This window comes from Danio rerio, chromosome 14 (assembly GCF_049306965.1).
Source record: "Danio rerio strain Tuebingen ecotype United States chromosome 14, GRCz12tu, whole genome shotgun sequence".
Lineage (NCBI taxonomy): Eukaryota > Metazoa > Chordata > Actinopteri > Cypriniformes > Danionidae > Danio > Danio rerio.
In genome coordinates, this window is record NC_133189.1 from 38,241,863 (window position 1) to 38,261,427 (window position 19,565).

Consider the following 19,565-nt stretch of genomic DNA (forward strand, 5'->3'; position numbering starts at 1 on the left):
ATCCAATGAATCTTTCTTTTAAGTGTAGAAGAGACAGACCTCATGATCTTCACCATCAAAACAAGGGGAAAACCCTTCACAAAATGCCAGATGGATTATATTAAGTTTACAGGTGTTTATATTGATGACAAACGCCACGACCATTCAAACAATGCTGAAATTCTTGGCCGCGCTGCAGGATATGGAAGGAATGGTCGCATCGACATTCCTGGCCATTTCCTCGACGCACGTTAAGAGTCTTCAGCCGATCACATACTTTCCAGATCTTTATCCTCAGTATCCATGCAGAGATTCCACAGGTCTGGATGGACAGCAGGTGTGCAGCCTGAACGGACTTTCCAAGGATGTCCAGTCAACAGAAGACTCATTACTGCTCTTCCCTTACATCTGAAAACAAAGGGACTGGAATTCAGGAGGATGCACACTTACATGCCTGTGATTTTAAAGATAGGTTCCCCTGCGCTGGATCCTGAGCACCGTGCCAAGATATTGTGTATATTCATCCAGAAGGAAGTTTTTCATCTGCTTCAGATAATCAGATAACTGTATTAGTCTAAGAGAGCTCTTGTGGTGGAGTCCTTGGAAAGAAGGGAGAAAAAGAACAATGGACATTAGATGAGAGAATAGTTTAGACTTTATTTACACATTGAACAGAAGCAGTTTCCTTTTGCCAAAATATATACTGTATATATGGGTCAAAGATGAAATGTCGCATTTTGGTGTCTGAATCAAATGTAATTCTTACATTTTAAATGTAGCTATAGAAAAACATACATAATTTTGGCAACACATTACATAAATGTAATAACATAACATAGATATCTAATAACATAAATATAAAGCATATATTAAAGTACATATTCTGATTGATATTATTCATCCGCATTCTGAAAAAAAATGATTCAGTGCATGATACCTTGGATTTACTAAATATTTTAAAGTTAAATAGTAAACAATGTATTTGGGCTCAATTAAACAAACAATTTAAGTTGAACATTACAAAATTAATTTTTTTTAAATCCAACACATTTAAATTGTCTGCAAAAATTCATCATTTTTTTTCAGTGTACCTAAAGTAACACCAAAATCTATAAATACACTGTGAAAAAATACTAGTTGCCTTAATTTTTCTTAATGACTACAGTATTAATAAGCTGCAAATTAGGAGTTTATAAAGATAAAATTCATTGTTAATGACTTCAATAGCACACTGCAAAAACCGCTTTTGTTATAGTTTGTCTTGTTATTAATCTAAAGATCTAAAAATTCTTAAATCTAGAGCATAAAATAAATATAATCTTGTTTTAAGAAACACAATGTCAAAATTATTTTTTTTACTTAAGGCAAGCAAAATAATTTTGTCAAAACAAAAATATTAAGCTTGTTTTAAGGAATTTCGGCATATCATTTTTCTGAAAACAAGACAATATTTTTTTTTTTTTGCAGTGCAAAAATTATACATTAAAATAAAGTAACCAAAATGTTTATTTTAAATATGTAAAAAAACAGTCGTATTTAATGACATCAAACTTATCTAAAAGATATTTATTTAAACATTTTAACAATTCAATATCTTAAAATAGTTCATTAATACACTACAATTTTCAGTATCATATCTGAACAAGTGTAGTCTGCAATGGTCTTTGGTCATTTTGTGTACTATATTTTTCAGTTGTGGTTTCTGCACATCCAAATTAACAGTTGAATGTGCCAAAACTTTACTCAGTTAAACAAAGAGAAAATGGAAATCATTGCATTTGGAAAAAGAGATGAGGTTCTTAAGGTGAATGTGCACCTTCACTCTAGTGATGAAACAACAAAAAATAAGGTCAATAATCTTGGTGTTGTTCTGAAGTCAGATATGGATTTCAGTAGTTTGTCAAAGCAGTCACTAAATCAGCATACTATCATCTTAAAAACATTGCAAGAATTAGATGCTTGTTTTTTTTTTGTGAGGACTTGATAACGCTTTTATCACTAGCAGGGTGGATTACTGTAATGGACTCCTCACTGGCCTTCCCAAAAAGACAGTCAGACAGTTGATCCAAAATGCTGCTGCCAGGATTCAGACCAGAACCAGAAAATCTGAGCACATGATACGTCCTCAGGTGTTTACAGAGGCTCCTAGTTACATTCAGAATAGATTTTAAAGTATTATTACTTGTCTATAAATCACTAAATGGCCTAGGACCTCAATACATTGTATATGCTCACTGAATACAGATCTCTCAGATCTTTAGGGTCAAGTAAATTAGAAATTCCAGGAGTTAAGTCAAAGCAAGGTGAATTGGCTGTAATCAGCTTCCAGAAATGATCAGATGTGCTCCAACATTAGGCACATTCAAATAAAGACTGAAGACACATCTGTTTAGCTGTGCCTTTACTGAATGAGCACTGTGCAACGTCAGACAGACCGCACTATTATGTCTTTATTTTCTTTTTAATTTCTTTAAAACATGTTTTTAACACATTTTAATCTGTTGTTAATCATTTTTTCATTGCTGTTTTTATTTTCTTATTCTTGTTTTTTTTTTCCTGTTTATGTAAAGTGTATGAAACGTGCTATACAAATGATCAAGATGTTGTATTTGGTTGTGTAGTACAGTTTTATATTTCTTACATTATATTATTTACATTTTTATAGAGTTTAAAGGTAAAAGAATTAAAAAAAATGTCACGTCTTCTGCTTCTGTTACATCCTGTTGTGCTCCATCCATCTGTCTTTGTAAATAAATACACATAAACTTGCTAATCTGCCAGTTCCAGTTGTGTGAAGATGAAGGAACATTTGTGCACATGGAAGTACTCCTGTGTGTTTAATCACATTTAAAATATCACCATGGTGATTATGGGAGATGGGCTTAAAAGCAGAAATTACACATAATTGGTTCTTTCTCCGCATGAATGCTTTCTCAGAAGGCATATGACACTGGGCCAAACAAATAAGCCTACAGCGTGCATAAACGGCTGTGATGACAGCAGAAAAGCCATTTCACATCTACAAAACATTTCTGTAAATGCACTGGACAACTTGATTTGGAGTGGCAAACAGCACAGTCATTCAAATCAAAGCTTTAAGATGGTAATTAATTCACGCTTATTGTTTTTGTCTACAGTTAATAAAAGGAAACAAACACAATAAAAATGAACAGATTACATTTATGTTTTTTGGCCAGCTGATTGAAAATATATTGCTGTTAGACCAAGTAAAAAAATCCAGCAGGCTTTGAATATCAGACTTTGGACCACATGGTGCTGATAAACAATAACAAACACAACAGTGGGCGGCAAACTCTTCACTGAGGGCAAGAGGAGCTGAACTTTTAGTCTTATTTACAGTAATCCAGTAGAGGGGAATTATTTCCCTTAACTGCTCTGACACACCATTGTGCACCAATACCAATTCAACTAGCATGTCTCAAACTAAAGGCATTGTCTAAATTCATAACACGTTTCAAAGTATTTTTATTTATTTTTTATTTTTTTAAACTGACTTTCACATATTTATCAGATTATTTATGATAACTTAATTATTATTATTTATTATATATTAATTATTTTTATCTATTATATATTAATTATTGTATATATATATATATATATATATATATATATATATATATATATATATATATATATATATATATATTCAAATGGACACAAATGAGCAATTGCACTAAGTTCTGACAAATCGTGTGACAACAAAGTCTGAAGTAAAGATCCTGAAAATTCAGCTTTGCCACCACATGAATAATTGACATTTTAAAGCATAATTAGCATCTTAAAATGAAAAACATTATTATTTTTAAATATTATTTTAATTTAAAAACGACATTTTATTGTATTTTCATGAAGTACATGCTGCTTGTGTAAGAATCTTCTTAAAGAAGTCTTTAAAAGCATGCAACGTATACATTTTAATTGCAGTTCTAACAAAAATGATATCCGGATTCTTTTTTCGATTCTTGGAATTATATACTTTTTTTTTCTGAAATGTATGAATAATTATGAATTGTAAGATGAACGCAACACTAAACATTAGTAGCTGTAGCTCTCATCCTCTGTCTGAGGAGTTAAACCTACTCCATTCGGGTCGAAGGTTTCGAATGCTTTTAGTAGGACAAAACGTTACAGGAATAGTTTGTCCCATCATCTATTGTCGCTCTGAATAAATTGTAATATTTTCAAAGTACTTTTTTTTATATGTTCATTCTTTTTTATTATTATTTTTATTTGTGCATATGTGGGTATGTATATGTGTGATTTAATTGTTTGGTCCAAGGAACCACATTATAATCTGGGCTATTTTTAGAGGGCCACACCAATACAGTTAATTTGTTTAAAAAAAAAAAAAAAAACTTTCTGTGAAACTATTCAATAAACATTTATAAAACTCTAAAGTTTAAAAGAATCAATTTTACACAAAGTATTTTAAAAAAGCAGCATCACAATATTAACTTCATATAAATGCCATGGGGATGTTTGTTCGATTGCTTCACCTTAGTTCGTTTTATTTATTCATTCATTTATAATTTTATGTTCAGTGAGTGAATTGTAGTTTGTGTTGGGCTGAACAAGTGCACTGAGGTCAGGTTGATTGTGAGGTGGATAGACTATGTAATGAAATGATCATCACTGAGAGAGGATCTGTATCTAGATTTGTTAAATTGTTAATCTGTGGTGATTAGTCTACCTGTATTACTATTTAATTCCATACAAAGTGTGAAGCTGCCAGGTTGGTTCCTGTCACATGACTTGTGGTTCGCTCGCAGGACTCTGAAATGTTTTGATATTTTCAACTCGCAGCACCTGAAAACGTGAATGTGAAATACCGCATGCGCATCCCTTTCTATTTTTGCGCTGAACAGGAGTGCCTCCATTTGAAATAACAAAACTGAATGCGCAAAAGATGCTATATATGAACATCTTTTGTTGACTCGCAATATCAGACCTGCGCATTGCAAGGCCTTGTTTGCGGTTAAATTTAAATTAAATAAATACTTCACGTAGGCCAATCAAAGAAGTCAAGAGAGCAACATGTGGCCCATGGGCCGTAAAATGCCTGGAACTGGCTTAAGGTGTCACTAATTAATACAATTATTTAAAAAAAGCACTTCTAACAGGTAATAAATCATAAGTTGTACAAAAACATTATTGTTTGCGAAACAGTAATAAAATTATTAAAAATATTGAATCAAGATATCAGATTGATTTCTTAACAATGATATAAAACTGATGACTAAATTGTAGTAACAGCTTTGAATCAAATGAACAAATTAGATTTTAAAATGTAGTTATTTTGAACTGAATTAATATTACACAATACTACTATTATTGGTAATTAACAAAAACACCAACTGACACAATTGAAAAGCTACACTATATATTGATATATTATGAATTAATCTCTTAGGACAGGAATAAGTTGAAACAAAAATGTGTACATGTAACTCCATTCCTAAGAGATTAATTAGCCACATTTGGATTCTGCTGCTTAGTGACCATCATGTTATGGAGAAAGAGTCTATTGAAGCACTGAAGCATCTCAACTTTCCTGTTTATGTCCGAAATGCTGTGTCCAAAACCTTGAGTGTGTTCACCTCAGGCGCTGGCGAAGCCTCAGTTGTGTTGTCACAGCGTTGATTGATGAAGCCATTACTGTAGCACTCCGTGCAGCACATCCACATCCAGCTGCAGCCGGACCAGCGCTCGCTCTGTCATAGGATGTCATCGAATTGTTTGCATGAGCGGAAACAAATACATTTGCAAAACAAACAAACAGAAATATCTCCCACCTGACAACTTCCTGACGATAAGAAAAGAAACATGCAAGTGCCGATGGCGGTGGCCGACCTGGTTCCTGTGGGACCGGCGTCTTCCTGAGCTTTTGTCTTGGGGATCCACTTTGCGGGATGGAGACTGGTGTACACATTCAAAAGCAGCAGCTGTTTTCTTTTTAGATAATTGAGGGATGTTATAGGAGCCACATTAGTGAGGCCTCTATATGCTACAGTCCCTCCAGGATTTTGCAATTGCCATTCAGAAGAGATTGCATTTTTTTTATATAAAAGGCTTTTTTTTGGTGATGGCAGCGAATAAGACCCCTATGGAAAAAGAAGTCACATGAATTGCTCAGGTGTGAATTTTTCACTTTAACAGACTCAACAGAGTGTATGGGCCCTATCATACACCTGGCGCAATGCGACGCGATGCAATTGTTGTTTGCTAGTTTCAGCTTGGCGCAAGAGTCGTTTTGATGTTTTGCGCCACGCTGTTTAAATAGCAAATGCATTTGCGCTCATATGTGCGCCCATAGGGGTTTTGGTCTAAAAAGGAAGCCTTGTTGAGGCGCATTGCTGGTGTGTTGCTGAGAAACTATAAAAGATTTTTCAATAGACCAGAACAAAGCCGGTCTATTGTCCAGCGCAGAGCGCGTTAGTTGTGTGCCTCGCTTACACACTGCTTAATACACATGAGAACAGAATTAAAATATTAAGGATATATATAGGATATAAATATAAAGGACTAAATATTACAAAACATATTATTTTCAAACATAAATAAATATATGACTTGTATACATAAGCCTACATAAAACTTTCATGCCTTCTTCGTCTTGGGGGGCTTTTTCAGTTTATTCGTGACAATTTGCTTTTGTATAATGTTATTATTATTAGCAGTATTATGTATTATATCCATATTTATATTTGTTTTATTAAAAACAAGCTTAGATTTGCCCACCTTTCAGGTTTTAGACCATATGGGGCACAGCACGTGTATTTGGATATAAGTTTTTCGACCACACTCCATTATTATTTTTAATTTATCCGTTTGCTGGAAACTAGAACTGAACTTTGAAATAGTTTTGAAACAAATCTTTGCGCTTAACAAACGAAATTAATTATTTATAGGCAAACTGATTTCTGTGAGTACAAGGTTTCCCTATCCACGAAAGCGAAAGTGAAAGTAGAAAAAGAGAGGCCTTATCTCTCATTCTCGCACTGCAGATGCTCTACTTAACTGTTTTCTTGCTAGTGAACGCTCAGTTTTTCCACTAACAAGGTCGTCATGTAAATAGCAAATGCGCTATGGTGCGACGCAACTGACTCTGGGAGATGAGACTCTGATTGGTTTATTCTCAAATCACATCTATAACTCATTAACAAAATAAGCTCAACCCTGTTAGACCATGCGCCACGGCGCAAAGCAGATTTTTCCATCCTTATATTAGCAAAAGTGGATTCTGACATGCCCTGAATGCATTTCACTTTGCGCATGGATCGTCAAATTACAGCAATAAATGTTGCATTTTTTTTTTTTTTAAATTACAATTTTACAAAAAAAACTGTGCGTTACACCAATAAGTGAGCTACAAATCCCATGTATTGTATTTGTACAAGACACTTTCACAAGCTCTCCCTGCTACAAACACTCAGAAAAAGTTTGGACAGTAAAATAAATAAAATAAAAAAATAATTTAAAAATTTACTTTTACTTGTATTTCATTGCAGACAATTTAAACAGAAAACATTTCATGTTTTGTCAGCTCAACTTCATTTAATTTGTATAAACATCCTTTCCTGTCATTCAGACCGGCAACATCATCTAAAAAAAGTTGGGACATAAGCAGTAATCGTTATTAATCAGGTAAATTGATTATGAATGATGATGGTACAAAATCAACATCCAAAAAAGGCCAAGTGCTTGAAGAACAAAGACAGGCCGAGGATTGCCACTTTGAAAATAAGTACTTAATTATTGAAATGTTCAAAAACAATGTTTCTCAAAGAATGATAGGAAGACATTTGGATATTTCAACTTCAACAGTGCTTAACATCATTAAAAGATTCAAGGAATCTGGAGGAATTTCAGTGTGCAAAGGACAAGGCCACAAGCCTAAGCTGAACTATCGTGATCTCCGATCCCTCAGGTGGCACTGCATCAAGAATCGTCATTTATCTATAAGCGCTATTACTACATGGGCTAAGAACTACTTTGGCAAACCTTTGTCAGGTACCACAATACATAGTTACATCCACAAATGCCAGTTTAAACTGCACTGGACCATCACAGTGTTGTGAAAAGGAAAGGCAACATTACAAATTGGTAAACGCTTTACTGTTCCAACTTTTCTGAAATATGTTGCAAGAACCAAAATTAGAATACATGTCTTTTAAAAAAATCACGAGGAACACATTAAATAATGTGCTGTTGTATTGTTTGCAGTGAATTCATTCATTTTCTTTTCAGCTTAGTCCCTGTAATAATCTGTGGTTGCCAGAAAATGTTTAAAAATAGTTTTCCATACTGTCCCAACTTTTTCTGCTTTGTGGTTTAACATACAGTAACTGTACTTGGTCATTGCGCTACAACAAGTAATCATGCACCACATCCAATATATGGCAGAAATATGCCTTTTGCATTACAAGAACAGTATTTACTGTATGTACATTTCCTGTAAATATTCTATCAGATTATATTTTATCCACAGGCATTTACTCAGTATGTTTACAGTCAGATAGTTCTTGGCTGTGCATGGGTTTAATACGTACAATTTAGCTGTTCTCTAATGCTGTTCAGTCCTTAAAAGTAGGGAGCATCAATACTTTAGTTTGACAGCACTTCTTAGTTTATATGGGTTCAAATAGTCCTCGAATAACACAAAAGCCTGATACAAGGAGCTTTTAATGGACCATATTATTTATAGTGCGAATACTAAACAACAACAACAAAAACAGCTCAATTTTGTATAAACAGGAATTTGTTGCTCTTGCTATTTATGACTAAAAATTTAAACCAATTATATTTTCAAAAGTGAACAGAAGACTACTTGCAAAAAATTCATAAAAATATAATCTGATGCAGTAAATCTGCCAATGTTCTAATAGTAAATTAAAATTGATCAATTGGTGATAAATCAGTAAGATATTAAGACATCTAATACTCTTATAATGAAAGCTCTGCTATTTTACAGTAGTAGCGGTGGGCACAACCGCATGAAATTATCTAATTTCATAAAAAAACATAACAGACCTTTTGTAGAACAGATTTTTAAACAATTTTAGTAATTTAGAGTCCTTTATGTCTAAAATATATAATACTGTAGGATTTCTATAGTTAAGTTTCTTTTAGTGTTTCCCCTATATAATTAACAGAGCCCAATGATACTTGAGGTAAAAAAAAAAAAAAAATGCAAAATAAAAAATTTTTGAGGAAAAGAAAAACAAAATAGTCCTTGCTGTAAATTGTAGGCGGCCAACCCAATTAAATTACAGTGAATGTAGCTTCGGGTATAATGGTACAAGTTGGCGTGGTGGTACTTGTGTTTAAAATAACTGTGTGCATTGGATCAGCTTGTAGTAAAGCTGAAATTGGATGTATTGTTTTATGAGGGAAGGCATACCGGATTGGTTACACACTCACGCTAATCAATGACAGGTGTGTCCAGCTCTCAGAGGTGTTAACACTGGGGCCCAGGCAATGTAGCCGTAAGGGAGGTCTGTGAACGCGGGTCAAACAACACACACACACACACACACACACACACACACACACACACACACACACACACACACACACACACACACACACACACACACACACACACACACACACACACACACACACACACACACACACACACACACACACACACACACACACACACACACGCACTGAAAACTCACTGTTCTTTTCTTCTCAGAATCAAGTATATTTTTTTCAGTTAAATGTTGTAAGCTCAAAATTGAATGTTAAGATATTGCAAATGTTTTTATCATATTTTGAAATAACTTTTTTTCAATGACTTATTTAGCTAAAAAAGCATATCCATTTTTATTTTTAATATTGTTAATGTGGTTTTTATATTTTTATATTGTTATAGTGAGTTTTTATATTTTTATCTGACACCAAGGCCATGTTTTCACCAAGTATTGAGTGTGGATGATGCAAACATTAATGTAAATGTGTCAAAGATATTTTGAGCTTCCAGTGGTAATTGAAATGGGATTAGAAAAAAATTACTTTTAGTGTAAATTCTCAAGTGATCAATGCATATAACCAGCCACTAAATATCACCTATTCTCTGCCTACTGACCCAACTGCAATTAAAAATTAAAAAAATTATAGAAATTGTACGTTTAGTTTGACTGTAATAAAAGTAAAAAAAAACAATATTATATTAGTCTTGATACTAACACAGCAATTGGTGTAGTTATCAAAGCAGAAGTAAAAGCTGCTGTTTTTCTTTCCATTGCCTCTTTTTGCTTTCATAATGAATTGTATTGCTTCACGGTGGCACAGTGGGAAGCACGATCGCCTCACAGCAAAAAGGTCGCTAGTTCGAGCCTCATCTGGGTCAGTTGACATTTCTGTGTGGAGTTTGCATGTTCTCCCCGTGTTCGCGTGGGTTTCCTCGGGTTGCTCTGGTTTCACCTACAGTCCAAAGACATGCGCTGTAGGTGAATTAAATAAGCTAAATTGGCCATAGTATGTGTGTAAATGAGAGTTTGTGGGTGCTTCCCAGAGTTGGGTTGCGGCAGGAAGGGCATCCGCTTCGTAAAACGTGCTAGATAAGTTGGCGATTCATTCCGCTGTGGCAACCCCTGATTAATAAAGGGACTAAGCCGAAAAGAAAATTATGGTATGAATGAACGAATTGTATTTTCCAATACTAGATTAAAAAATTAGAAGCCCTTTCTCTCAATGAAATCTAGAAAGTGGTCAAAAGTGGACAAATTAATCAGATTAAAATAGCAGATTTAAATGGAAAAAGTGTCTGCCTCAACTTTTGTGATCCTATTCCATATACTGATACTATACCAGGTGTAAACGGGCCTTAATTGACAAGAATTTACATACAAGTTTAGCTTCTAGGATTCAAAATTAAGTGTTTCTTTGGTGCACAGCAATGCAGACACAGACAATTCCGTATCGGTTGGGTAATAGATCATAACCGGTTATTATATATAGGCTACTGACGTCATTTATCTCATAAGCGCTATGTTGTGGTAGCTTACTATAGCGAGGGAGGCGAGTGCGATTAATTAAAACACAGAAACTGCACAATTCCCTGCGTGTGTTTACTAGACAGTCATTCACTGACACTGACGCTATTTCAAAACTGTGGAGAAACTGAAAGTAAACTCCAATTCTCTCTCTCACGGTGGACCTTTGACTTGCTGGCGTGACGTTTCCTCTTGTCTCGGCTGTTATAGCGATACTTGTGGATCCAGACACGAGCATGTCATCAGAGCGAGTTTTTTCCTCCACAAGTATCATGGATCAGCTGTGATCACCGCATCCGTTTATCAGTGTCACTCATCAGTGAATAGCGACAGAGTGTTGGAGCCAATCACAACCCTTTCTGTTAAGCGTGTGACCAATCATAGGCATTTAACAACTCGCTCGACAAGGCTCAAAAAGCAAGCAGAATAATATTTACATTTGTTTGTTTGCTATAAATGCTCATGTTGTTCTGTGCATGTCCTTGAGTTTGTCTGAAACATTGTTTTCTTTGAGCAGGCAAAATTAAAATTAATTGTATGAACTGCTGTATTAAAGGACAAAATTGTACTACAAATAAATGTATTTATAAATTATACATTTTAATACAATAATTATTGTGCTGTGAAGTAAAATATAAAATTGTGTATGGAAAGCATCATCAATGCACCGTAATGCACCAAGATATAGAATTGAACAGAATCAATGGCATGATAATCGTAAATGAACTGTGAGACCAGTGTAGGTTCACACCTCTATTAGCTTCCAAAATAACTTGTTTAACTGACTATTGTGGGCAAGTTTGAGGGAAATATTGAAAAAATCTACAGTTACAAAAATGTTACTATCATCCACAGTCTGGCCAAATTTATACATGCTGCTGGGTTTAAGAGTAAAACCAGGTCCAGAATGAAGGTCATCCAATAATGTAGCCTACAGGCCAAAAGAGCCTGGCAAGCTTGATCTCCTAATTTCCCAGCACTCAATGGGTGCCTAAAAATGAGATGATATTTGAAATTCTCTTGTAAGATCTAGAAAGAACTGCATCACAGAAAAAAATCTGGTTTTACAGTTCACTCTAAGCGTGAGGCGTTTTGGAATAGCAAAACTTCCACTTGTCTGGTAGGGCCATTGGATCCAGAGAAGACCAACTCATGACATGCTGTAAATCACAGAGGTCTGGTCCACAGGGGTTTCTCAGACAGGACAGTGTTCACTCTCTGTAACCTTTTTGGAAGGTGTGCGTGTGCGTCAGACGGCCTCACGGGACTGCTTGTGAGAATGTTAAAGGCTGGTTGCCGCCAGATTGATACAGAACGCAGCACGCCATCAGAGGTCCACTAAAATGGAGCCATAAAAAATTTACCAACCTGCAATAAATTTTTCACTCCAAGAAAACTTGAAGTGGGCCGGAGAGTAACAGGACAGGAAAAGAGGTTGAGACGGGGGGCAGTCGACATGCCAAAGCAGAGCAAAACTAACTGCACATGAAACAAAAACTTAGCTAAATATTGTTCCAAACCCAAGGACTTTCGTTCATCTTCTGAACACAGAAGATGATATGTTTTTGTCAAATTTGAAAGCTTTCGGTCCCACCATTGAATGCCTGTTCTGCAAAAACTTTTACATAAAAATGTTTGTACTAGTATAGAAGGAAATGTTTATATTTAAATAAAAGTGTAAACTTAATATGTACACCTTTTAAAGGGATTAAGCCTCTTCAGAACAAAGTTTTAGGTGACAAGACTTTCACCAGAGAAACAAAATGCATCAGATTAGATTTTTATATTATTTTTTTTAAATTATAATTCTGTCATCATTTATTCATCCCATATTGTGAGGCGAGTTAACATTTTCTGCTAAACTTTAAAGAAGATATTTTTAAGATTGCTGGAAACCAAACACTTGCTGATTCCAGTTGACTATCATTATTTTTAAAAATATACTGTATATTTATTGTGTTAAATTAATACAGGTTTAAAACAACCATAACGACAAAGGAGAAAGATCCCTTTAATGAAAGAATTTAAACTGAGCACAAAGTTCTAAAACCTACACAATATTAGACAGGAAGCCCTCTGTAACACTAGTCATTTTTCATTTGTCAACAACAAAGGAACAAAGTAAAGGAGGTGAAATGCAATGTCAGAATATGATTAAGCCTGCAGGAATAAAGCATTCCTAGTGTTGTTTCAATCATGAGGATCTTAAATTACATTTACTTTTTAAAAATACCATTTGCTTTCTTAATGGAACAGTTCACCCTTAAATGAAAATGAACTGAACTTCTCAGCAATTCTTTCTGTTTGAAAACATACATTAGTAATATTTTGTTGAATAATAGAACAAACGCATCCTTTTCCATTTTACACAAACACATTAGTTCACGTGTGAGCTTGGGTTTGCATATACCACTACGACGTATTTGTGACTACGTCATTGTGAGGCTAAACTATAGGTGCTAATATTGTAAGTAATATTCAGTTTCTAACACAGGCTGATCGTTGATGAGGAATCAGTAGAATTTGTTTAGTTTTTCATGTACAGAACAGGTTAAGTGACTCTTAAAGTTCTTGTAGCCTTTGACTTGCATTTTATAAATCAGTATTTTTCATAAAAATCTTCTTGATGCAGTGATTTATTTGTAAAGAAAAAAATTCTGGAACATTCAGCCGTAGCTTTGCACAAGATGTTTGGCTATAGGAGATATGGTTGTGCCCAACTGAGTCTGGTTTCTCTCAAGGTTTTTTAATTCTTCACTTTTGCCAATTGGTGAAGTTTTTTCCTCGAAAATGTGTGTTTGGTGTCTGAGAGAGAAAATGTATCTTTTCATACGTGCAGGTGGCATGGAGTCTGTATGGTCATTCCACAAAGAAATATGAAACTAGTGCTGCACTCTTAGATACTTAGACATGCTCTATCAGAAACAAGCTCTCAATAAAGCAAGTGACATCACTGTGAGGGGTTGGGTTAGGGGCGGGGTTAGATGTAGAAACCCGTAAGAGTACATGTCTGAACAAGCATGTTTGATAGTGCATGTGGTCTGCAGCCAGACTCTTCTAGTTTGAGTACCATTTTCACAGTACTTCTCGCTCCCCACAGCAGGATTCAGTTGTGCAAATATGTCTGATAATCCATATTGTCAATGTTCGCAAATAATTAATAGATGCAACAAAACGACAGCCGGCTTCTTTGTGTTCCCTTATAATTAGTATTGTTTGCTTGGTTTTGTCTCTTCAGTTTTTGCTCTTGTGCTCTTATTCGTTACTCAACAGCCAATCAAAGTGCTCTCTTTCACTAATGGATGATGCCGATTCTACTGTACATGCTGAATTGGCCAGACCGTTGGATTAGTGTGTGCCAATTGGTCACCTGTAATATGGATGGCTCAAGGGAATTTTAATTTAGTTTCTCATTTTTTCATAAAATGCCCCTTTAAAAATGAGGATTGAAATTTAAAGGCAATTTCTATCTGACATTTTTTTTAAATACAGTCAATTGAGCTTCACCCAGTGCTAATAGATTTAGTGTTGCAACGTTTGGCACTTACATCATAAGAGGAGAATTCATGACAGACAAAAAGCAAGAAGACATGGTGACCCTGCTAAACTTTTCTCAATGGCCAAACACCTGTTTTCTGCAAATAGCACCGAACATCTGCACTTCACCCTACACCATTTTAATCCATCTACATCTTCTCCTCTTCCTGGTCAAATCTCTTTCCCCGGGGAATTCTGAGTCCCCTCGCAATCCCATGGATCCTCTTCCATGGATTACTCCCATCCTGCGCAGTGGCTTTTGGGTGCCAGCGAGCCGCGGCTGTGGACACAGATGGGAGCAAAGCCCTGTGATAGCTTCCATATGTCACAGTGCGCTTCTGAGGGCGCTCTTTTATTTCTTTCTTTTCGTATTTCACTTACTATCAACCTCTCATGGTTTTCTCATCCTTTTTTTTTTGGTCTGTTGAAGAATAGGTGAGCATACAAAGGTAATGAGAGGAAAAAAGGCTATTTAAAGGTATAGCACACCAAGAATGAATTTCGAGAGGCAATTTTTCTTTTTTTGAGTGAATGCTGAATCAGGTAAATCAGAGAAAAACACCTAAGATTTGTTACTTCATTGAAAAGGATGATAGGTCACCCAAAAATGAAAAGACTGACCCTTCACTTGCTCCAAACTTGTTTGAGTTTCTTTTTTTTCTGTTTAACACAAAAGAAAATATTTTAAAGAATACTGAAAACCTTTAACCATTAACTTTTGTAGCAATTGATTTTTTCTACTATGAATGTCAATAGCTATCTTTTAACAATATTCTTCAAAATATCTTCATTTGTGATAATAATAATTTAAAAAAAAGGGTTGGTACAGAAATCCAGTGTCATTATGGCACTGGTACCTTTGTAACCAGTATGCACCGGACCAAATCAGCGTATGAATCTTAAAACCTTTAATTCTAAACAACTTTGTGGGATACGGACACCATCGTCAATGTTAGACGTTTGTTCTTGTTTGCTTAGATAGAGAAGGCAAAGCGCCCTGTACAGCGCATCCAGTGAGCGACTCCCTTCATCAACAGGTATGATCGTGTTCATCAAATTAGCTTAAAGTAGGTCTAAGCATAACGTATGGCTTTACTGTATTTTACAAGCAAGGATTCACGCAACACATAATGAAACATTTGAGGGCACTTAAATGTTTGAGGAATGTAGAGGGGATTTGGCAGCTTGCAACATTATGTGGCACTTTCACTGTGTATGTTTACATGGACACCAATACTCCGATTTTAAAATGATTACAATAATACTCTGAGTCTACCATGTAAACAGCGATTTTGATAACCTTAAAGGACCACAGACACCCGTATCGTGAAATGCAGAGGTTTTTTTTTTGGTGTGAGGTATCAAATTCCATTTAACAAAATTCCTCCACCAGTCCTTAGCCTAATAATAATAGCTCAGCTTGTCCTGGGGGCATGAAAGAAACGTTCCTGAATGAAAGTGACGGCAGTTAAAGTCGACAAATTAAAAAAAGAAATAACATGAAACTCTGGAGGAACGTTGGATAGTGCTGTGATGCAATGACGTTAATCGATCTATGTGCTATAACATGTAAAAAGAGATCATGAAAACAAATTCAAAAAGCAACTTATGTAAACACCTCAATAATATTATTGTCTTATTCAGATTAAGGCAAATCACTTGATTACTGATGTGCATGTAAACAAAGTCACAAGCCCCAACCCTAAAATATGGAGTTCACTGATTTTGATGACAACCTTTCCACAGGTTAGCAGTAAGCTAATGTAATGTTAATTGTATAATGCAAAACCTTGTGTTCATGCTAACAAACAAGTGATCAAAAGCAATATAATAATGCAATTCAAATATTTAATATATGAATTGATGAAACTTTAAACAATACTGTTTAATTAAAATGATTAATATATATTTTTTGTCAAACAATTTTGTGCCTCAAAAGTATCAGTTTAGGCACAGTACCGTTTTAAAAGTATCAATTTACCACCGCTATCGAAACAACCCTAAAGGATACCCAACCCTACTTATAAATGTGTTGAACCACTTGTGGGTGAGTAAATGGTGAGTACTTTTTCATTTTTGGATGAACTATAACTTTAAACCCTTTGTGAACTTACTGCGATAAATTTTCTAGCCTTTCCAAGAAAGCTAAAAGCCAAAATACAATGATCTGGTTCTCCATAAGAGCCATGCAGTGCCTCTAAGGTCTTGCAAACATGAATAATCTGTTTAGCATAACTTATCTGTCATAGACGTTAGGCAGTTAAAGCCACCCCTGGGGAACTGTGACACAGACCTGTAGAGCTCTACGGTAAATAAGAACAGAGAGGAAGCCAAAAATATCCTTTTGACACCACAAGTCTGGGAGGTTCGCTCATCTGCGCTGACACATATGGTCAGTAATATCCCCCCTCTGATTATAATCCTTGAAGTCAACCTCATTAACCAGACATCCGCATTGAACCCTGACTGAAAAGGGGCAGAAAGTTTGCCTGTCAATCAACACCAACTGACTTAGAAAAATGCATGGAGAGAAAATGATCCAGGACTTGAGACCAGCTGCACTTTCTCATCACCTCCACGTCTGAGCATAAATGTTAGTATAATAATAGTTTTAAAACATAAGTCTGTCAACATGGAATGCAAATAAAATCCTTTTAAATTATTGTTTTTTCATCTATTAATCATGACTTGTTTAAATACAGATAAAACTAAATAAATTACAATAATATGCCCCAACATATAATTACAATGCACCATAATTCATTCATTCATTCATTCATTTTCTTTTCAGCTTAGTCCCTTTATTATTCAGGGGTCGCTATAGCAAAATGAGCCACTAAATGAACTTATCCAGCATATGTTTTACGCAGAGGATGCCCTTCCGGCTGCAAACTATCACTGGGAAACACCCATACACTCCCATTCACAATGGACAATTTAGCTTACCCAACCACCTATTGTGCATGTCTTTGGACTTGTGGGGGAAACAGGAGCACCCGGAGGAAACCCACAAGAACACAGGGAGAACATGCAAACTCCAAACAGAAATGCGAATTGGCCCAGTCGAGGGTCGAACCTTCTTGCTGTGAGGCGACAGCATTACCGTCTGTGCCGCCATTTTACCAATGTATTTATTATAAATAATGCAATAATACTTTATAATAAAGACTAACATTACTTTGTTTTTTAACTTAACTTTGCTTACAAAATTATAAAAATTTAATAAAATATTTTAAATACATTTAGTTTGAAAGTATTAATATAAAATGTATTATATATTGATATATTAATTCATAATAATTATACCAGATAATTTATTTATTTATCGAAATAAAGTGGGGAATAAGTATTCAACACGTTACCATTTTTCTCAGAAGCATGTTTCTAAAGGGGCTGTTGACTCCAAATTTACACCGGATGTTGGTAACATTCAAAGAAATCCATATATGCAAAGAAAACTTATTAGTTTACAAACTAAACTACGTGAAATAAAACGAAATGAAACAGGAAAAAAGTATTGAACACATGAAGAAAGGGAGGTCTAGAAAGGCAGTGAAAGCCCAGACAGAAGCCTGAAATCTCTTAGTAGTTCTTTAGCAACCCTCTGCCCTTCATCAGTGTAGATTAATATTTGCTGCTTCAGTCCAACATCTACATTATCATGACGATGAAGATAAAACCAGGTTGGACATTTCAGCAAGACGACAAATCCAAAAAACAGCCACTGAATCTCTCAAGTGCTTTCAGAGAAAGAATATCAAGCTGTAGAATGGCCCAGCCAATCATCTGACTTGAATTCAATAGAGAATACAAATTAAACATCAGATTTGATGAAACATTTAAATACGTTTCAGTAATTTAGTACTTTCTCCTTGTGTCATTCAAACCATTATATGTACAGTAAGCATTTTATCAGATTTTTTAATCAGAATTTTATTAAATATCAGATTTTATTTAGTTTTTTTGTTTTTTTTTATGTTTATATTGTTTGGGTTTTTACCAAAATCTGGTTCAAATCTATGTCACCAGCTCCTTTACAATATTTTTCCCAGAAAAAACGTGTTGAATACTTTTTCTCTCCGCGATGAATGAAATGTATTTTCATATTTATTAGAAATGAATCATACATTTAAGTAAATTACTTTTAACACAGCATTTTAATTGTGGCAGAAGACCTTTGAATTCTTTTGGATTAAATAAGCATATCAATAAATCGGCTAAACTAACAGTAAATATTTTAATAAATATATGCCCTATTCAAAAACTACCACAATCCAGCTCTGACCAACAAACTCCCAATCCAAACCAAATCCAAAAAACCCTATGTCTGGAGGCGATGCAGTTATGCATGCTCACACATACACCATGCTATTTTTTAGGCTACAACATTATGTAAACTATACTGCAGTAAAGCGCATGATTCAAAACACCCCTTTCAAATTGTGGCTTCCCCAAAAATCAATTCTACTACACAGTTGTAATCAGCACGCACTGAATCTAAACCTGTGAAGCAAATCTACTACACTAACACATGCTCAGCCATGAAGACATTACCCTCCAGTTCATGGAGGGTTTCTGACAGCGTGCTTTGTGCCCAAACCCTGAGTCAGCTTCCCACGCAAGCAAGATCATCTGTAGGGAACATGCCACGCTTTCAGAAGCACACGAGCAGCTTCCTAGAGGAAAATAACAACAAAAACCAAGGGGAGACCTCAGGCTAAAGAGCCAGAGCCTGACAGATTGATTTATGACGCCTTCCCCCTCTCTATGAGGTGACAGATCCAAGAGAAACTTTGGTTAGCTTGTACCGAAGCTGCGTTAAGGGACTCCCTTTGATTCTCATAATATTCTTCTGATGTTTAGTAAGGTATGTGCTAATATTATGTACACTGCTGTGCATCTGACAGCAGCGGAGGTCCACATATCCAAACAATCCTGTGAACTATCAACAGAAGAACAGGCATGGTGTTGACAGGAAATTAAAAGCAGACCTATGAAATTCAGCGACAGAGAAAAACATTG

The 19,565-nt window shown here is 35.2% G+C and overlaps 1 protein-coding gene across 14 annotated transcripts in view; it reads right to left on the reverse strand.

The window, feature by feature from the left end:
- The window catches only part of xpnpep2 (X-prolyl aminopeptidase (aminopeptidase P) 2, membrane-bound), a 182,487-nt gene that overhangs the window by 69,574 nt on the left and 93,348 nt on the right, over positions 1–19,565 (reverse strand). For 4 of the 14 annotated variants that reach the window (XM_073921274.1, XM_073921280.1, XM_073921277.1 and 1 more), the window contains 3 exons: positions 5,796–6,104; positions 5,601–5,714; positions 430–578 (listed from right to left, as the gene is read on the reverse strand). The exons of 9 other annotated variants lie outside the window; for them this stretch is intronic. The gene's annotated coding sequence lies outside the window, so the exon portion shown is untranslated. The remainder of the gene's footprint in view (positions 1–429; positions 579–5,600; positions 5,715–5,795; positions 6,105–19,565) is intronic. One more of the 14 variants, XM_073921281.1, reaches the window with a different exon arrangement.